The sequence below is a fragment of the Hyla sarda genome, chromosome 1 (genome assembly GCF_029499605.1).
Source record: "Hyla sarda isolate aHylSar1 chromosome 1, aHylSar1.hap1, whole genome shotgun sequence".
NCBI classification, from domain to species: Eukaryota; Metazoa; Chordata; class Amphibia; order Anura; family Hylidae; genus Hyla; species Hyla sarda.
This window is the reverse complement of record NC_079189.1, coordinates 351,900,041-351,917,483: the sequence shown is the minus strand read 5'-3', so window position 1 is coordinate 351,917,483 and position 17,443 is coordinate 351,900,041. Positions and strand designations below refer to the sequence as shown.

Sequence of the window (17,443 nt, the reverse complement as noted above, 5' to 3'; positions counted from 1 at the left end):
CACTGCCGACAGGTAGTCAATCAATTGTACACAGGGGCATTTTCCCGGTGGGCTGGGCCTTCCATGGGCCGGCCGTTCGCCTGCCTTGAACATTGATACCGCCGCTTTAAAGGGGAACAGTGTTGGTGTGTACAGCGCAGGCCGGGCAGCCGGGGACTCAGGAGTCTGGTGGGGGGTAGGGGATTCAGGGGTCTGGTGGGGGGGGACTTAGGGGTCTGGGGATGGGCCACAAAAGTTGCAGGGGTGTGGAATAAAAAAAAACAAAAAAAAAAAAACTACTTGTCCAGGGACTAAAACAGAAGCCCAATCCCCTTGTCCTGGTAACACAAAATAAGGGGAGGCTTTTTTTTTTTTCCTCCTCACCTTCTAATAGCAATAACACTTTACATTTTCCTTCTGTAGACCCATATGAGGACTTGTTTTTTGTGCCAACTAAACCTTGTACATCACTCATTTTACCACCAAATCTACAGCGAAATAAAAAAGTACCGTATATGCCGGCGTATAAGACGACTGGGCGTATAAGACAACCCCCAACTTTTACAGTTAAAATATAGAGTTTGGGATATACTCGCCGTATAAGACTACCCCTTCTACCGCCATATACAGTACCTTGTAGTTCCCCCCACATCAGGTAGGCAGTATAGTTCCCCCCACATTAGGTAGGCAGCATGTTCCCCCACATTAGGTTGCAGTTCCCCCATATTAGGTTGGCAGTTCCCCCACATTAGGCTGGCAGTTCCCCCACATTAGGTTGCCAACTCCCTCACATTAGTAGGCAGTTCCCCCACATTAGGTTGCAGTTCCCCACATCACATTAGGTTGTAGTTCCCCCACATTAGGTGGTCAGACTGCTGTGATCCCCACCTAAAAAAATGGGCTGCCTATTTTTGGTCCCAGTCCAGCCCTGCTTGTACGCCTCACCACTTAATTGTTTGCATAATTAACCCCTTAATGACTCAGCGTTTTTCCGTTTTTGCATTTTCATTTTTTCCTTATCACCTTCTAAAAATCATAACGCTTTCAATTTTGCACCTAAAAATCCGTATGATGTCTTATTTTTTGCGCCACCAATTCTAATTTGCAGTGACATTAGTCATTTTACCAAAAAATCCACGGCGAAACAGAAAAAAAATAATTGTGTGACAAAATTGAAGAAAACATTTCATTTTGTAACTTTTGGGGGCTTCCCTTTCTACACAGTGCATTTTTTGGTCAAAATTACACATTATCTTTATTCTGTATGTCCATACGGTTAAAATGATAGCCTACTTATATAGGTTTGATTTTGTCGTACTTCTGAAAAAAATCATAACTACATGCAGGAAAATTTATACGTTTAAAATTGTCATCTTCTGACCCCTGTAACTTTTTAACTTTTTATTTTTCCGCATACGGGCCGATATGAGGGCGCCGTGTTCTGAAGTTTTTATTGGTACCATTTTTGTGTTGATCGGACTTTTTGATTGCTTTTTATTCATTTTTTTATGATATAAAAAGTGACCAAAAATACGAATTTTTTTGGAATTTTTTTGCGCGTACGCCATTGACCGTGCGGTTTAATTAATAATATAATTTTATAGTTCGGACATTTACGCATGCGGCGATACCACATTTGTTAAATTTTATTTTTATTTACACAGTTTGTTTTTTTTAATGGGAAAAGGGGGGTGATTCAAACTTTTATTAGGGAAGGGGTTAAATGACCTTTGTTAACTTTTTTTTTTCCACTTTTTTTTTGCAGTGTTATAGCTCCCATAGGGAGCTATAGCACTGCACACACTGATCTCCTATGCTGATCCCTGCAAAGCCATAGCTTTGCAGGGATCAGTGAGATAGGGGCTTGATTGCTCAAGCCTGTAGCTCAGGCTTGGAGCAATCAATCGACAATCGGACGCGACGGAGACAGGTAAGGAGACCTCCGCCTGCTTCCCAGCTGATCGGAACATCGCGATTTTATCACAATGTCCCGATCAGCCCAACTGAGCTGCCAGGAAGCGTTTACTTTCGTTTTCAGACGCGGCGGTCAACTTTGATCGCCACGTCTGAAGGGTTAACAGCGCGCAGCACAACGATCGGTGCCGCATGCTGTTAGCCCAGGGTCCCGGCTAGTTGTTAGGCGTGACCCCGTTTTTCACACCGGGACCGGGCTCAGGGCGTACAGGTACGCCCTGAGTCCTTAAGAGGTTAAGAGACTATTACTCGGACCACTATAGTCTTACAACCACCTGTGACAAACTTAATTCTAGGATGGAGCTATATGGTCAAATACTATAAAAGGCTCTAACAAGAACTCTTTCCATGTGTCCCTAGATTGAGTTTCTCTACATATCAATATATTGTAGCTATTGCTCTTAAACTCCTTTTTTGGGATCTTGATGGACTAATTGCTCCTCTCTACTCTCTCTTTTAGAACCATGCTGGCTGTCTACTCTTAACTTTAGTTCTAACATCTTCTGTGCACACGTATTTGGTATAGCCATGACTTTCTGTCATGTTAGCTTTTAGCCCTGTTCTGATATTCTGTTGTATTTCTTTGTACTTGGTCAGTTTTAGCATTTCCTATTTGAATCCTATTATGTTTTCCTTGTTGGTGTGGGTTCACACCTGTGTCTGTGATTTCTAAATATTTCTCCATGTTTATGTGTTTTGGAGTTTGATTTCCTCTAAGGTTAGGTTCTGTCCCACATAGTTGTGCACCCCTTACTTGGAGCCTATTTGGATTAAGTATCTTGTGTAGAGTTTTGTAAATCCTGTGTCCTATCTAGTGTGAATTTACCACTAGAGTTTCCTGATCTGAATAATGCTTTGACCTCAGTTCTTCCATTCATTCCTGTCATCCCTGGACATTCTTGCCGTTGTATGTTCTGGTCATCATTTCATATCAGACATTCATTTGCATTGGTTCTTCAACTGTAGGTCTGAGTGCTATTTCCTTGTCATCTTATTTCCCTGTTATCTGTTAAGGATCTTGGTCTGAGTTCAGACCTATGAGTCTTTGAGCATTTTTCTGTCTGTTCTTGTTATCCAGTATCTCTATACCCTTGTGCTATATAGTGTCTGACTTTAGTTTAACTTTGTCAATCCCCTGCATTCCTGGTTTAGTCCTGCAGTTACATATTTCTAGTTATTTTGTCTTGTCCATATTATCATGCCTGCCGTTTACCTTGTTTTGGTTGGTTCTTAGGCTGTTGCCTGTACGCTATATACCTGCTGCCATGTTTTCCTGATATCTGTTTTGTACTGCTTAGCATTCCTGCCGTTAATCTATATTCTGGTTTACTGACTGTGTGTACAGTTCTTGTTTATTGATTTGACCATGACGCCCCTGCACTTTTGTTAGAGTAGGAACCAAGTCCAAGTTGTAGAGTCATTGTTTTAGGGTGACTATGCAAGTAGGCCAGGAAAGAGGTTTAGTGTCCGCTTAGGGCTCACTCTTTCTTGCCCTACGTGACACATAACCATGACATTTTATTTTCTCTTTTAGTTCCCATCTCCATTATGTCTGGTTTGTTCTGTGAATAACAGGGATTAAGAGCTTGTTTTTGTCTGAGCTATCTACACAATTTGCTACTCATTGACACCGTATCTAGACAGTATTCTTGTTATGTCACTTAAATTTTTTATACAACTATACCCCTAGATGTGTTTTACAGTCCCATTATGTTGCTTTGGTACCTCCCTTATCTTGGTATTTAATCAATTGATCAATTTGTACTTATATCATATTTTTTACTATAACCCAGTTTTCTTTGGTTAATAAAGTTTGGAATATGAAAAAAAGAGTTGTATGTGATGATGGCAAAACCTTTCGACCAGACATTAGGGATGCCCCCTTGTCATTACAAGCCTAGATTACAAGCCTAGAAAATATTTTGTATCTGGTTGCTGCTAAACTATCTTTTTTCAAGCTAACTAACCCCAAAGTTCTGCAGTCCACCTATTCCTTTGATTACACTGTTCACTCTCTTCTGTATGCACTCCATTTCAGCCATGTCTTTGATATATACAGGTGCCCAAAACTGTATCCAATACACCATGTGTTGTCTGGATGTTGATATGTATTGAGGCAAAAGTATGTTTCTGTCATGAGTATCTATGCTCTTTGTAATGTTACCAGTCTGCTCCTGACTGCATGTTCAATCCAGTGTACACATCAGCCAGGTTACCTTTTCTGCTGGTTTTGTGGTCAACATTACCCCATACTGTTATGCACTTACTGCTGGGTCTGCCAATAGGGTCTACTCCCTTCCTGCATGTTAAAGGGCTAGCTTTTGTACCCAAAATCATTCAAAACTTTACCAATAAAAGAGGTTAACTTACAGGCCTACAGTAAACTACACTAAACCATGTCCTGTGAGACCAAAAAAACATAATTGGTTCAGATGATGTCAAGTGTGTGTCGCAGAAACCAGGTGAGGAATACAAAGACAAGTGTGTCTTGCCTACAGTCAAGCATGGTGATAGGAGTAAAGTAAAGCAAAGAAAAATTGGTCACAGAAAAAATAAGCCCTCATATGGGTCTTTGGAAGGAAAAGTTATGATTTTTAAATGGCGAGGAGGAAAAAACGAAAACGCAAAAATAAAATTGTCCTGGTCCTTAAGGGCAAAATGATCTTGGTCCTTAAAGGGTTAAACAGTTATACAGGCTGTGCACTCACTACTTAACATTGTAGGAGAGAGTCATTTCCTTAACATAATACATAATAAAATATTTACAAAAATGTGAGGGGTGGACTTATATGAGATACTGTATATTTACCAGGATCAATTTTTGACCTCTAGAAGGCTTATGATTTTTAAATGGAAGTCATTTACAAATATATATAACTTTCTGACACCAGTCGAAAAAAAGTTTTCTTTCCTCCAGAGTACCCCTTTAACCAATAATTCATTTAATGAAAGTGCCCTCTCCTTTTTTAAGTGTCTAATATATATATATTTTTTTATAAAAGCATCTCTAAAGTTAACAAGGAAAGGGAACTTTGGAATTGCTGAGTAAAGCACATTTATAGAAAAAGCGCCTTGTCAGAATTTATGAATGTTCTGAGCTTCAGCTCTGTGTAGGTAAATGACCTACTACAGCAGGAAAGCACTGAATCTATTTAACTCACTGCAGTTTGCTGTAACATACAGTTTGCTATAAGTCCCATTTTAATACAGATCTTCCCCAAACATTTGTACTGTAAATCTAATGCGGGAATAGTATAACCCTATATAAAAACAAACTATTAGAGTTTTTATGTGGATAGATTTAAACAATGTACTTCTGAATGTGCCAAAATGGCACACAATAATATGGCTTTGCAATTTGTAAAAAAAAAAACAGCACACAATGAATTTCAGCCTTCATTTCCAAGATTTAATTATATTTATTTACTGTTTCAGTTAAAACAGAAGTTTCTTGAAAGCAGAAGGGAATATTTGTTTCTGCCAAAACACTATCCCAAAGCAGCAATAGAGAGTGTTATTTTTAAGTGCAATGTTTAGATGAGAGCCTGAAACTTAATGAAATTTTCAGAACTGACTGCAGAGATTTCTGTTCCCAGTTACTGATCTTCATGAAGGATTGCTGACATATAGTAAATAACATAGAGCATTTCCAGATGTAACAGACCTTAATATGTCTGCACAATGATACAAAACCAAACCATATTTATACTCAACTGAAAATTATATTTGCTTTTATAACAAAAACAATAACAAATCTACTGCTAGTAAAACACAATTATAGCTTTAAATAATTAAAGGGGCTTCAGATAGGTATAAAGCGAATCAGCTATATCCACAGAGGTGTGCAATAAAGTCTGTGAGCATACCTGAACAGGTTTAGGCAACCCTATCTACCAAAGGGGGGAGTCCTGTACATCAGATATTACAGTATGTCATATATATACAGTTGTATGCAAAAGTTTAGGCACCCCTGACAATTTCCGTGATTTTTATTTATAAATAATACGGTGTTTGGATCAGAAATTTGGATCAGCAGGTATGAAAATGCTCATTTGGACAAGACAGCTTCATTTTGGAAGAAGGTACTGTGGATTGATAAAACAAAGTTGGAGTTTTTGGGTTATAACAAGGGACATTAAGTATGGTGTCAAAAGAACACAGCGTTCCAAGACAAACACTTGCTACCCACAGTAAAATTTGGTGGAGATTCCATAATGCTGTGTGGCCAATGCCGGTTCTGAGAGTCTTGTTAACCCCTTAAGGACCCAGCCCATTTTCAACTGAAAGGGGTACTCCGGTGCTTACACATCTTATCCCCTATCGAAAGGATAGGGGATAAGATGCCTGATCGCAGGAGTACCGCTGCTGGGGACCCCTGTGATCTTGCACGCGGCACCCCGTTTGTAATCAAAGCCCGGAGCGTGTTTGCTCCAGGTCTGATTACCAGCGACCACAGGGCCGGCAACGTGTGACGTCACGCCTCCGCCCCGTGTGACGTCACGCTCCGCCCCTCAATGCAAGCCTATGGGAGGGGGTGTGACAGCTACCACACCCCCTCCTGTAGGCTTGCATTGAGGGGTGGAGCGTGATGTCACACGGGGCGGAGGCGTGCAGTCGAGCGTAATCAGACCCGAAGCAAACACTCTCCGGGCACTGATTACAAACGGGGTGCCGCGTGCATGATCCTGGGCGTCCCCAGCAGCGGGACTCCCGCGATCAGGCATCTTATCCCCTATCCTTTGGATAGGGGATAAGATGTGTAGGCACCTGAGTACCCCTTTAAGGACCTGGACATTTTTTGCACATCTGACCACTGTCACTTTAAGCATTAATAACTCTGGGATGCTTTTACCTTTCATTCAGATTCCAAGATTGTTTTTTCATGACATGACTTTATGTTAGTGGTAACATTTTGTCGATACTTGCATCATTTCTTGGTGAAAAATTCAAAAATTTAATGAAAACATAGAAAATGTAGCATTTTTTTTTACTTTGAAACTCTCTGCTTATAAGGAAAATGGACATTTCAAATAAATTATATATTGATTCACATATACAATATGTCTACTTTGTGTTTGCATCATAAAGTTGACATGTTTTTACTTAGGAAGACATCAGAGGGCTTCAAAGTATAGCAGCAATTTTCCAATTTTTCACAAAATTTTCAAAATCAGAATTTTTCAGGGACCAGTTAAGTTTGAGGTGGATTTGAGGGGCCTTCATATTAGAAATACCCCATAAATGACCCCATTCTAAAAACTGCACCCCTCAAAGTATTCAGAATGACATTCAGAAAGTGTGTTAACCCTTTAGGTGTTTCACAGGAATAGCAGCAAAGTGAGGGAGAAAATTATAAATCTTCATTTTTTACACTGGCATGTTCTTGTAGACCCAATTTTTGAATTTTTACAAGGGATAAAAGGAGACAAATCACCCTAAAATTTGTAACCCAATTTCTCTCGAGTAAGGAAATATCTCATATGTGTATGTCAAGTGCTCTGTGGGTGCACTAGAGGGTTCAGAAGGGAAGGAGCGACAATGGGATTTTGGAGGGTGAGTTTTTCAGAAATGGTTTTTGGGGGGCATGTCACATGTAGGAAGCCCCATGGTGCCAGAACAGCAAAAAAAAAAAAAAACACATGGCATACTATTTTGGAAACTACACCCCTTAGGGAACGTAACAAGGGGTCCAGTGAGCCTTAACATCCCACAGATGTTTGATGACTTTTCGTTAAATTTGGATGTGTAAATGATTTTTTTTTCACTAAAATGCTGGTTTTCCCCCAAGTTTTACATTTATACAAGGAATAATAGGAGAAAATGTCCCCCAAAATTTGTAACCCCATCTCTTCTGAGTATGGAAATTCCCCATGTATGGACATCAAGTGCTCTGCTGCCACACTACAATGCTCAGAAGAGGAGTCACATTTGGCTTTTGGAAAGCAAATTTTGCTGAAATGGTTTTTGGGGGGCATGTCACATTTAGCATACTATTTTGGAAACTACACCCCTCAAGGAATGTAACAAGTGGTACAGTGAGCCTTAACACCCCACAGGTGTTTGACGACTTTTCATTAAATTGGATGTGTAAATGAAAAAAAAGTTTTTTTTTCCACTAAAATGCAGTTTTTTCCCCAAAATTTACATTTTTACAAGGGTAATAGGAGAAAATGCCCCAAAAAATTTGTAGCCCCATTACTTCTGAGTATGGAAATACCCCATGTGTGGACATCAAGTGCTCTGCTGGTGCACTACAATGCTCAGAAGGGAAGGAGCGCCATTGATCTTTTGGAGAGAGAATTTGGTTGGAATGGAAGTCAGGGGCCATGTGCATTTACAAAGCCCTCCGTGGTCCCAAAACAGTGGACCCCATAACCATGTAACCCCATTTTGGAAACTACACCCCTCACAGAATTTAATAAGGGGTGCAGTGAGTGTTTACACCCACTGGCATTTGACAGGTCTTTGGAACAGTGGGCTGTGCAAACGAAAAATAACATTTTTCATTTTCACAGACCGCTGATCCAAAAATCTGTCAGACACCTGTCGGGCTTAAATGCTTACTGTACGTCTTATAACATTCCATGGGTGGTGTAGTTTCCAAAATGGGATCACATGTGGGGGTCCATTGTTCTGGCCCTATGGGTGCTTTGTAAACACACATAGCTTTCAATTCTGGACACATTTTCTCGCCAAAAGCCCAATGGAGTTCCTTCTCTTCTGAGCATTGTAGTTCACCCGCAGAGCACGTCTCATCCACATATGGGGCATGTTCTTACCGTGTATACTCGAGTATAAGCCGAGTTTTCAGCACGATTTTTTGTGCTTAAAACACCCCCCTTGGCTTATACTCGAGTGAACTCTCCACCCTCAGTGGTCTTCAACCTGTGGACCTCCAGATGTTTCAAAACTACAACTCACAGCATGCCCGGACTGCCCGGGCCTTCGTCATCATCCAGCCCCCCCTCTCCCCTTTAGTTTTGTACTCACCTCCGCTCAGCTGGACGCTCGAAGTTGAACGTCCCTGTGCGTCGTCGTCAAGGCAACGTCATTATTCCGGGGCCGGGCACGAAGCGCGGAGAAGAGGCCCACCCGGTGAAGATGGACAGCCCGGAACGACTATCCCTCCCCACCGGATGGTCCTTCAGCACAGATGGCCTGGACCAGCTCACTCGAACGTACCGCTTGTTACGCCGAGCGCTCCGGGTCCCCGCTCCTCCTCGGAGCGCTCACGGCATCTCTCTCCCTGCAGCGCCCCGGTCAGTCCCGCTGACCGGGAGCGCTGCACTGACATGGCCGTCGGGGATGCGATTCGCGCAGCGGGACGCGCCCGCTCGCGAGTCGCATCCCAAGTCACTTACCCGTCCCGGTCCCCTGCTGTCATGTGCTGGCGCGCACGGCTCCGCTCTCTAGGGCGCGCGCGCGCCAGCTCTCTGAGACTTAAAGGGCCAGTGCACCAATGATTGGTGCCTGGCCCAATTAGCTTAATTGGCTTCCACCTGCTCCCAGACTATATCTGATCACTGCCCCTGCACTCCCCCGCCGGATCTTGTTGCCCTTGTGCCAGAGAAAGCCTTTCCTTGTGTGTTCCTAGCCTGTGTTCCAGACCTCCTGCCGTTGCCCCTGACTACGATCCTTGCTGCCTGCCCTGACCTTCTGCTACGTCCGACCTTGCTCTTGCCTTATTCCTTGTACCATGCCTATCTCAGCAGTCAGAGAGGTTGAGCCGTTGCCGGTGGATACGACCTGGTTGCTACCGCCGCTGCAAGACCATCCCGCTTTGCGGCGGGCTCTGGTGAAAACCAGTAGCTACTTAGAACCGGTCCACCGACACGGTCCTCGCCAAACCCTCTCTGACACAGAGGATCCACCTCCAGCCTGCCGAATCGTGACACCGCTGAGCGGAGGTGAGTACAAAACTAAAGGGGGGAGGGGGGGCTGGATGATGACGAAGGCCCGGGCGGTGGTCTTCAATCTGCGGACCTCCAGATGTTTCAAAACTACAACTCCCAGCATGCCCGGATAGCTGTTGTAGTTTTGGAACATCTGGAGGTCCGCAGGTTGAAGACCACTGTTAAATCAGACATTGACAAGCGGTGATGATGAAGGGGGTGGTGTGGGATGATGACAGGGTAATGATGAAGGGGGGATGATGAAGGGGGGATGATGAAGGGGGGATGATGACAGGGTAATGATGAAGGGGGATGATGACAGGGTAATGATGAAGGGGCATGATGACAGGGTAATGATGAAGGGGGGATGATGACAGGGTAATGATGAAGGGGGGGATGATGAAGGGGTGATGATGATGAAGAAGGGGGGAAGATGATGAGGGTGTTAATGACGGGGGTCTGGATGATGACAGGGGGGATGATGTATTTCCCACCCTAGGCTTATAGTCGAGTCAATAACTTTTCCTGGGTTTTTGGGGTGAAATTAGGGGCCTCTTTTTATATTTGGATCGGCTTATACTCGAGTATATACGGTACTCAGAAGACATGGGGTTACAAATTTTGGGGGACTTTTTTCCCTATTTTCCCTTGTGAAAATGAAAAATTTAGGGTAACACCAGCATTTTAGTTAAAAAAAAAAATTCTTTCCGTTTTCCAATCCAACTTTAATGAAAATTTGTCAAACACCTGTGGGGTGTTAAGGTTCACTTTCCCCTTGTCACGTTCCGTGAGGGGTGTAGTTTCCAAACTTGGGTCATATGTGGGTATTTATTTTTTTGCTTTATGTTGGAACCGCTGTAAAATCCGCCACCCTTGTGCAAATCACCAATTTAGGCCTCAAATGTACACTCACTCTCACTCCTGAGCCTTGTTGTGCGTCCACAGAGCATTTTACGCCAACAAATGGGGTATTTCCGTACTCAGGAGAAATTGCGTTACAAATTTTGGGGGTCTTTTTTCCATTTACCTCTTGTGAAAATAAAAAGTATGGGGCAACACCAGCATGTTAGTGTAACATTTTTTTTTTTTTACACTAACATGCTGGTGTAGACCCCCAACTTTTCCTTTTCATAAGGGGTAAAAGGAGAAAAAGCCCTCCATAATTTGTAATGCAATTTCTCCCGAGTACGGAAATACCCCATATGTGGCACTAAACTTGAAATACGACAAGGCTCCATAGTGAGAGAGCACCAGGCGCATTTGAGGACTAAATTAGGGATTGCATAGGGGTGGACATAGGGTAATTCTACGCCAATGATTCCCAAACAGGGTGCCTCCAGCTGTTGCTAAACTCCCAGCATGCCTGGACAGTCAGTGGCTGTCCGGAAATGCTGGGAGTTGTTGTTTTGCAACAGCTGGAGGCTCAATTTTGGAAACACTGCCGTACGATACGTTTTCATTTTCATTGGGGTGGGGGGGCAGTGTAATGGGGTGTATATGTAGTGTTTTACCCTTTATTATGTGTTAGTGTAGTGTAGTGTTTTTAGGGTACATTCACATGGGGGTTTTACAGTGATTTTTCCGCTAGGAGTTTGCGCTGTGGCGGAAAATTAGCTGCATCTCAAACTTGAAGCAGGAAACTCACTGTAAACCAGCCTGTGTGAATATACCCTGTACATTCACATGGGGAGGGCAAACCTCCAGCTGTTGCAAAACTACAACTCCCAACATGCACTGACAGACTGTGCATGCTGGGAGTTGTAATTTTGCAACAGCTGGAGGTACACTGGTTGGGAAACCTTCAGTTAAGTTGTTATCTAACTCAGTATTTTCCAAACAGTGTGCCTCCAGCTGTTGCAAAACTACAACTCCCAGAATGTACTGGTCGCCGAAGGGCCTGCTGGGAGATGTAGTTATTCAACTACAACTCCCAGCATTGCTAGAAAGTCGGTTGCTGTTCGTGCATGCTGGGAGTTGTAGTTTTGCAAGATTTAGAGGGCCACGGTTAAGAAACCACCGCACAGTGATCTCCAAACTGTGGCCCTCCAGATGTTGCAAAACTACAAATCCCAGCATGCACAGATAGCAAACTGCTTTGTGGGCATGCTGAGAGTTGTAGTTTTGCAACATCTGGAGGGTTACAGTTTAGAGACCACTGTATAGTGGTCTTCCAAATGTAGCCCTCTAGATGTTGCCAGGCAACTCACCAGCTTCCGTAGTCTGCAGCAAGCTGCGCCCGTCGATCACTGCCGCCGATTTTTGCCTCCGCCATTGCCGATGGTAAGTGGACCTTCAGCGCCCTTCACCGTCAGTTCCCCTGCTCTGTCCGAACTACAGTGGGTCGGCTGAGCGGGGGAACCGGACATTAACCCCCCCACTGCCCCGATCTGCTATTGGCCATCACTTCTGAATGACCAATAGCAGGGATAGGAGGGGTGGCACTGCTACCACCTCACTCCTATCCCTTCAGGCGGATTGTCGGTGTCTTGGACAACCCCGATCCCCCTAATTTTCTGGGTCACCGGGTCACTGGAGACCCGTATGACCCAAAATCGCTGCAAATCGCCGGTGTAAATTCACATGGGGGGGTCTCAGGACCCCCCTGGATATTAGCATGGGAGGCCTGCTGATAGATATCAGCAGCCATCCCGGTCCTCGCCCGGTGGGGTACACCCTGGGTCCTTAAGTACCAGGGAGCAAAGGCATACTTGTACGCCCAGGGGACACTTGTACGCCCAGGGAATTAAGTTCAGGGGACACAGATCAGTGCGCAGCATAGGGGACACTATGGATCAGCGGTCATAAACAGAGAACTATATAGAACCACAGACATAAACAGAGGACTCAGTGGTCGTGAACAGAGGAGACTATAGATTTGTGGTTGTGAACAGAGGACACTATAGATCAATAGTCATGTACAGAACTCCAAAATTTGAACTCAAAGAGGGCATGCCCTCGAAACGCGTCAAGTTCTCTCAGATGCTGTGAAGTGTATCAGCTACATGCTATTTTAAAGAGGACATGAAAATAAAGCTGCAATTTTCCTAAGTGCTGGATTATCGTTTTATTCTTTTCACAGGAAAACAGTTAAGTCTGCACAAAACAGGAATAAGCTTAATGCCCTAGAAAAACCTCCGGTAGACACAGGAATAACACTACCCTCTGAGTCCCCACGGACAGGTAAACGGGATCTCTCGCTAAACAGGAATATTCGCAATCCCACATAAAACCTGCAGTAGACACGAAGTCCCCATGAACACTGTTCACACTGAACACAAGACAGGAATAATTGCAATCCATTCAGAACACCTCCAGTAGATGCAGGAATAACAATACCCTCTGAGTCCCCATGTACAGGTAACAGGGATGCCTAAATACACAGGTTGTAATTATAGAACACAGTTCACACTGAACACAAGACAGGATAAATCTCAATGCCTCAAAACACCTCCAGTAGACAAGGAGTCCTCATGGAACGGTAACAGGGATGCAACATAGGACACTTTTCACACTGAACAAAATACAATCTCCCAGAGGCTCCGGGGTAAATATATCAACACAACTGAAGGATAAACCCTCAGACTAATATCCCCAAACTAAGATACCCCCCACTACTTCTGTATAATTAAACTTTATTAAGCTCCATAGAGCATAAAACCCAATCTGTGCAAACTAGTTTAAAACACAGAGTGCTTCCCATCTTGTGCTGCTGCACTTGTGATAGGTATCTGAATGCACGTCACTCCTTCAATAAACATATGACTCGCTGCGTGTATATCTATCTGTCCACAGCGGTCACTGATAGGAGGGACATATATTCAATTGTGCATAGTGCTATAGGTGTTATCGGAATTGCACTCTGCTAATTAAAACAACTGCTATAGCCTGTCCGATGTTTCGCCGATAGATTCACGCAGGGGGTCCTTGACAAAGCCGAATCTATTGGCGAAACGTCGGACAGGCTATAGCAGTTGTTTTAATTAGCAGAGTGCAATTACGATAACACCTATAGCACTATGCACCATTGAATGTATGTCCCTCCTATCAGTGACCACTAGATAGATATACACGCAGCAAGTCATATGTTTATTGAAGGAGTGACATGCATTCAGATACCTATCACTAGTGCAGCAGCACAAGATCGGAAGCACTCTGTGTTTTTAAACTAGTGTGCACAGATTGGGTTTTACGCTCTATGGAGCTTAATAACGTTTAATTATACAGAAGTAGTGGGGGGTATCTTAGTTTGGGGATATTAGTCTGAGGGTTTATCCTTCAGTTGTGTTGATACTTTTCACACTGGACACACAAACTGGACACTCCCCTCCACTAACAAAGTAGCCATTAATAATAAATCCAAACAGAATACTGGCCAGTGGCACACTCCACAGTGTGGACAGGATGCTGGCCCAGTAGGAAAACAGAAATATAAAACACAAAACTTCATATAAACGGATACAAGAGAAAACACAGTGTTAACAGACACAACAGAAAAAAGAACATATAAATCCTAAAACCAACTAATAAAACACTTAAAATCTACTAAGAGCATGCCACATAACTTTGGCTAAAACAAGAAAATACAAAGTGCATGCGAAAACAGAGATAGTAGATTAAAAGCTCAAACAGAGTGTTTCACCAAGAGCTCCATGCAGCATGTCCAGCACCTTAGCAAGTCAGGATTAGTGATGAGCGGCATTGCCCGTATTCGAATTTGCGATATTTCACAAATATATAGACGAATATTCGCCCAATATTCTCAAATTTCGCTTATTTGTTTTATTCGCATATGGAAATATTCACATATGGAAATATTCGCATATGTGAATTTTCGATATATGCGCGTATTTGAGGAAAAAAACAGTGAGGGGTTGGGAAACTTTACTATTGGTTGCTATGGATGTTGTTGATAACCTTTGACAAGTGTATTTGCATCATTCTAATTGGCCCACAAGTGACAAGAAGGAATATGCGAATATTCACATATGTGAATATGCGTATATGCGGAAAAAAGTGAATATTAGCAATTTCGAATATATAGCGAAATATATATATATAAAAAATTTCGAAATGCAAATATTCGCGCCCAACACTAGTAAACAATGAAGGAGATGAGGCTCTTAATCATTCAGCTATGCGGTAAGGGTGGTTAAAGTTGGTGGGATCAGATATTGGTGGCCTGTACTGATGACAGACTATCAATATTACATTGCCAGAAAACAAACCCAGGCGGTCAGCACAGCCTTCCTCCAGAATCTGTGTAACCAAAATCATCTTGGTGCATGTGGAAGTCCCCTCCAGATCCTAAGGTGTTCAGATATGATAGGCAACACAACATAAACATTCTCCAGCTCCTTGAATAAGATGACAAATTTTATTCTTTTCCACCTAAAAAGGTCACCACACCATTGCATTTCTGACAATACACTGTCTGTATTTATGGACAATAGTTTTCTTGTACAAAGTTGTTTGAAAACCAAAAATGACATACCCTATGAGACCCTTATTTATATTGGACGATACCTATCCCCAGAGGTCTTGTAACGCACCATAGTTGTTGTTCCAGTATATTGCATATTAAATGCAATATGGTCTTGGAAATATATTAGTAACATCTATGGTGTGTTCAAGACCTGTAGGAATAGGTATTGTCCAATAGAATTACAGTTCTTATGCGGTCCGAGTTTTTTGGCTTTAAAACAAATTCGATTATTTTTGCCCATGAATAAGGACAGTGTATAGACCGAAACACGTTGGTGTACTGAATTTTTTAAGGAAATGTGAAGAAAATTTTGCATCTTATTGTAGAAGGAGCTGGAGAGTTTTTATTTTGTTTTATTCCTTTAACAAAATCTAAGGAAGATTCTATTGTGTGTATGTATGTATGTATGTATATATATATATATATATATATATATATATATATATAATATATCAATCATACAAGAGAAAAGCGCCAGGCCAAATATCTATTTTAACATCCCTTGGGATGTGAGTCCTGTCCAAAAGTTCCTTTAAAGGGGTACTCCGGCGCTAAAACATCTTATCCACTATCCAAAGAATAGGGGATAAGATGCCTCATCGTGGGGGTCCTGCCACTGGGGACCCCCGTGATCTTGCAAGCAGCAGGCCATTATAATCAGTTCCCGGAGCATGTTCGCTCCGGGTCTGATTACTGGCGATCACGGGGGCCGGAGCATTTTGACAGCTGTCACGCCCACTTCCATAGGCTTGCATTGAGGGGGCGGAGCATGATGTCACACGGGGGCGGGGCCATGACATCACGACCCTCATGATCGCCGGTAATCAGACCCGGAGCGAACATGTTCCGGGGACTGATCATAACGGGGTGCTGCGTGCAAGATCACGGGGGTCCCCAGCGGCGGGACCCCCGCGATCAGGCATCTTATTCCCTATCCTTTGGATAGGGGATAAGATGTCTTAGCGCCGGAGTACCCCTTTAAGACACAAATTAGTATTATTAGTATTGAGCATTGAACACCGCAGCCCTCCAATCAGTGGGTTACCAAGATCAGCCCTCTCCGCCCCCATCTAATGTTGATGGTCTTTAAAAAACTGATAAATAATTAAAAAATAAATAAATAAAAATAAATAATGCTTCTATGTGTTACTCACTAGGTCATGCAGATGCTTTACATGTCTTTTTTGTGTCTAGCTTTGTATTTGGCTCACAATTCCCTCTGTTCTGCTGCTTATTCATTCTGACATCCACTGCTCAGGAAGGGGCGTGTGTGTCCAAGGCAAGTACTGAGCCCGTCCTCACTCTCCATGCATCGACTTCCTCCCGGAGTCAGCTGTGCTGTACTGTGTCTCTTTCTCCATTATTGCAGGCTGCTCTGTAACCCTCTCCTTTCTGTTTTCATGCTGCAGTCTGATAGAGGGACCTGTCTACCTACTTAGTGACCTAACTACCTAATGTATATCTATCAATCTATCTAACCTTACCAAACCCACATATCTACCCACTCTACTGTGTGAGACACAAGGGGGTTATTATTACTGTTTGTAGTGCTATAGGTCAATGGTTCTGAACCTTTTTCGCGACTGTAACCCCAAAGGATGAAAGCAGGACTGCCGTCAGGGCGGTACAACCCATACTCGGTCATGTCCCTCTGTACTGGAAAGTCCCCTTACTGTCCCGCTTGTAAGCAGGCCCAGCACACCACATGGACATATAAGGCAGCTGCCTACAGAGCACTCTTCCGCAGCCACAGTTTTGTTTTTTAGGAAGCCCTAAGACAACACTGGTGGGGCTGCCCTCCGCTATCTAGTTACCTGCTGTCAGGAGTGCAGCGCTGTCACATTACCCTCCGCAGCCAAGATGTTAATGGTATAGGACCTGTGATGATGTCACTATCATGTGACCATCATGTGACTGTGCAGGATAGATGTAATAGTGGTTGAAGGACCTGTGTGATGCTGTGGAGGTGGCGGGGCTGACCTGGAGTTGAGGTCGCATGTCACCACAGTAGTAAGTTATTAAAATGAGGAGGAGATTTGTTACAGTGTGTCACCCCAGTAGTAAGTTAATAACATGAGGATGGGGTTTGTTACAGAGTGTCACTCCAGTAGTAAGG

The 17,443-nt window shown here is 43.2% G+C and overlaps 1 long non-coding RNA gene across 1 annotated transcript in view; it reads right to left on the bottom strand.

The window, feature by feature from the left end:
* Nucleotides 1-17,210, bottom strand: part of LOC130307458 (uncharacterized) — a 149,621-nt gene extending 132,411 nt beyond the window's left edge. The window contains exon 1 of the long non-coding RNA XR_008856640.1: nt 17,142-17,210. This is a non-coding gene — a long non-coding RNA (uncharacterized LOC130307458). The remainder of the gene's footprint in view (nt 1-17,141) is intronic.
* Between the last annotated feature and the right edge of the window lie 233 nt (nt 17,211-17,443).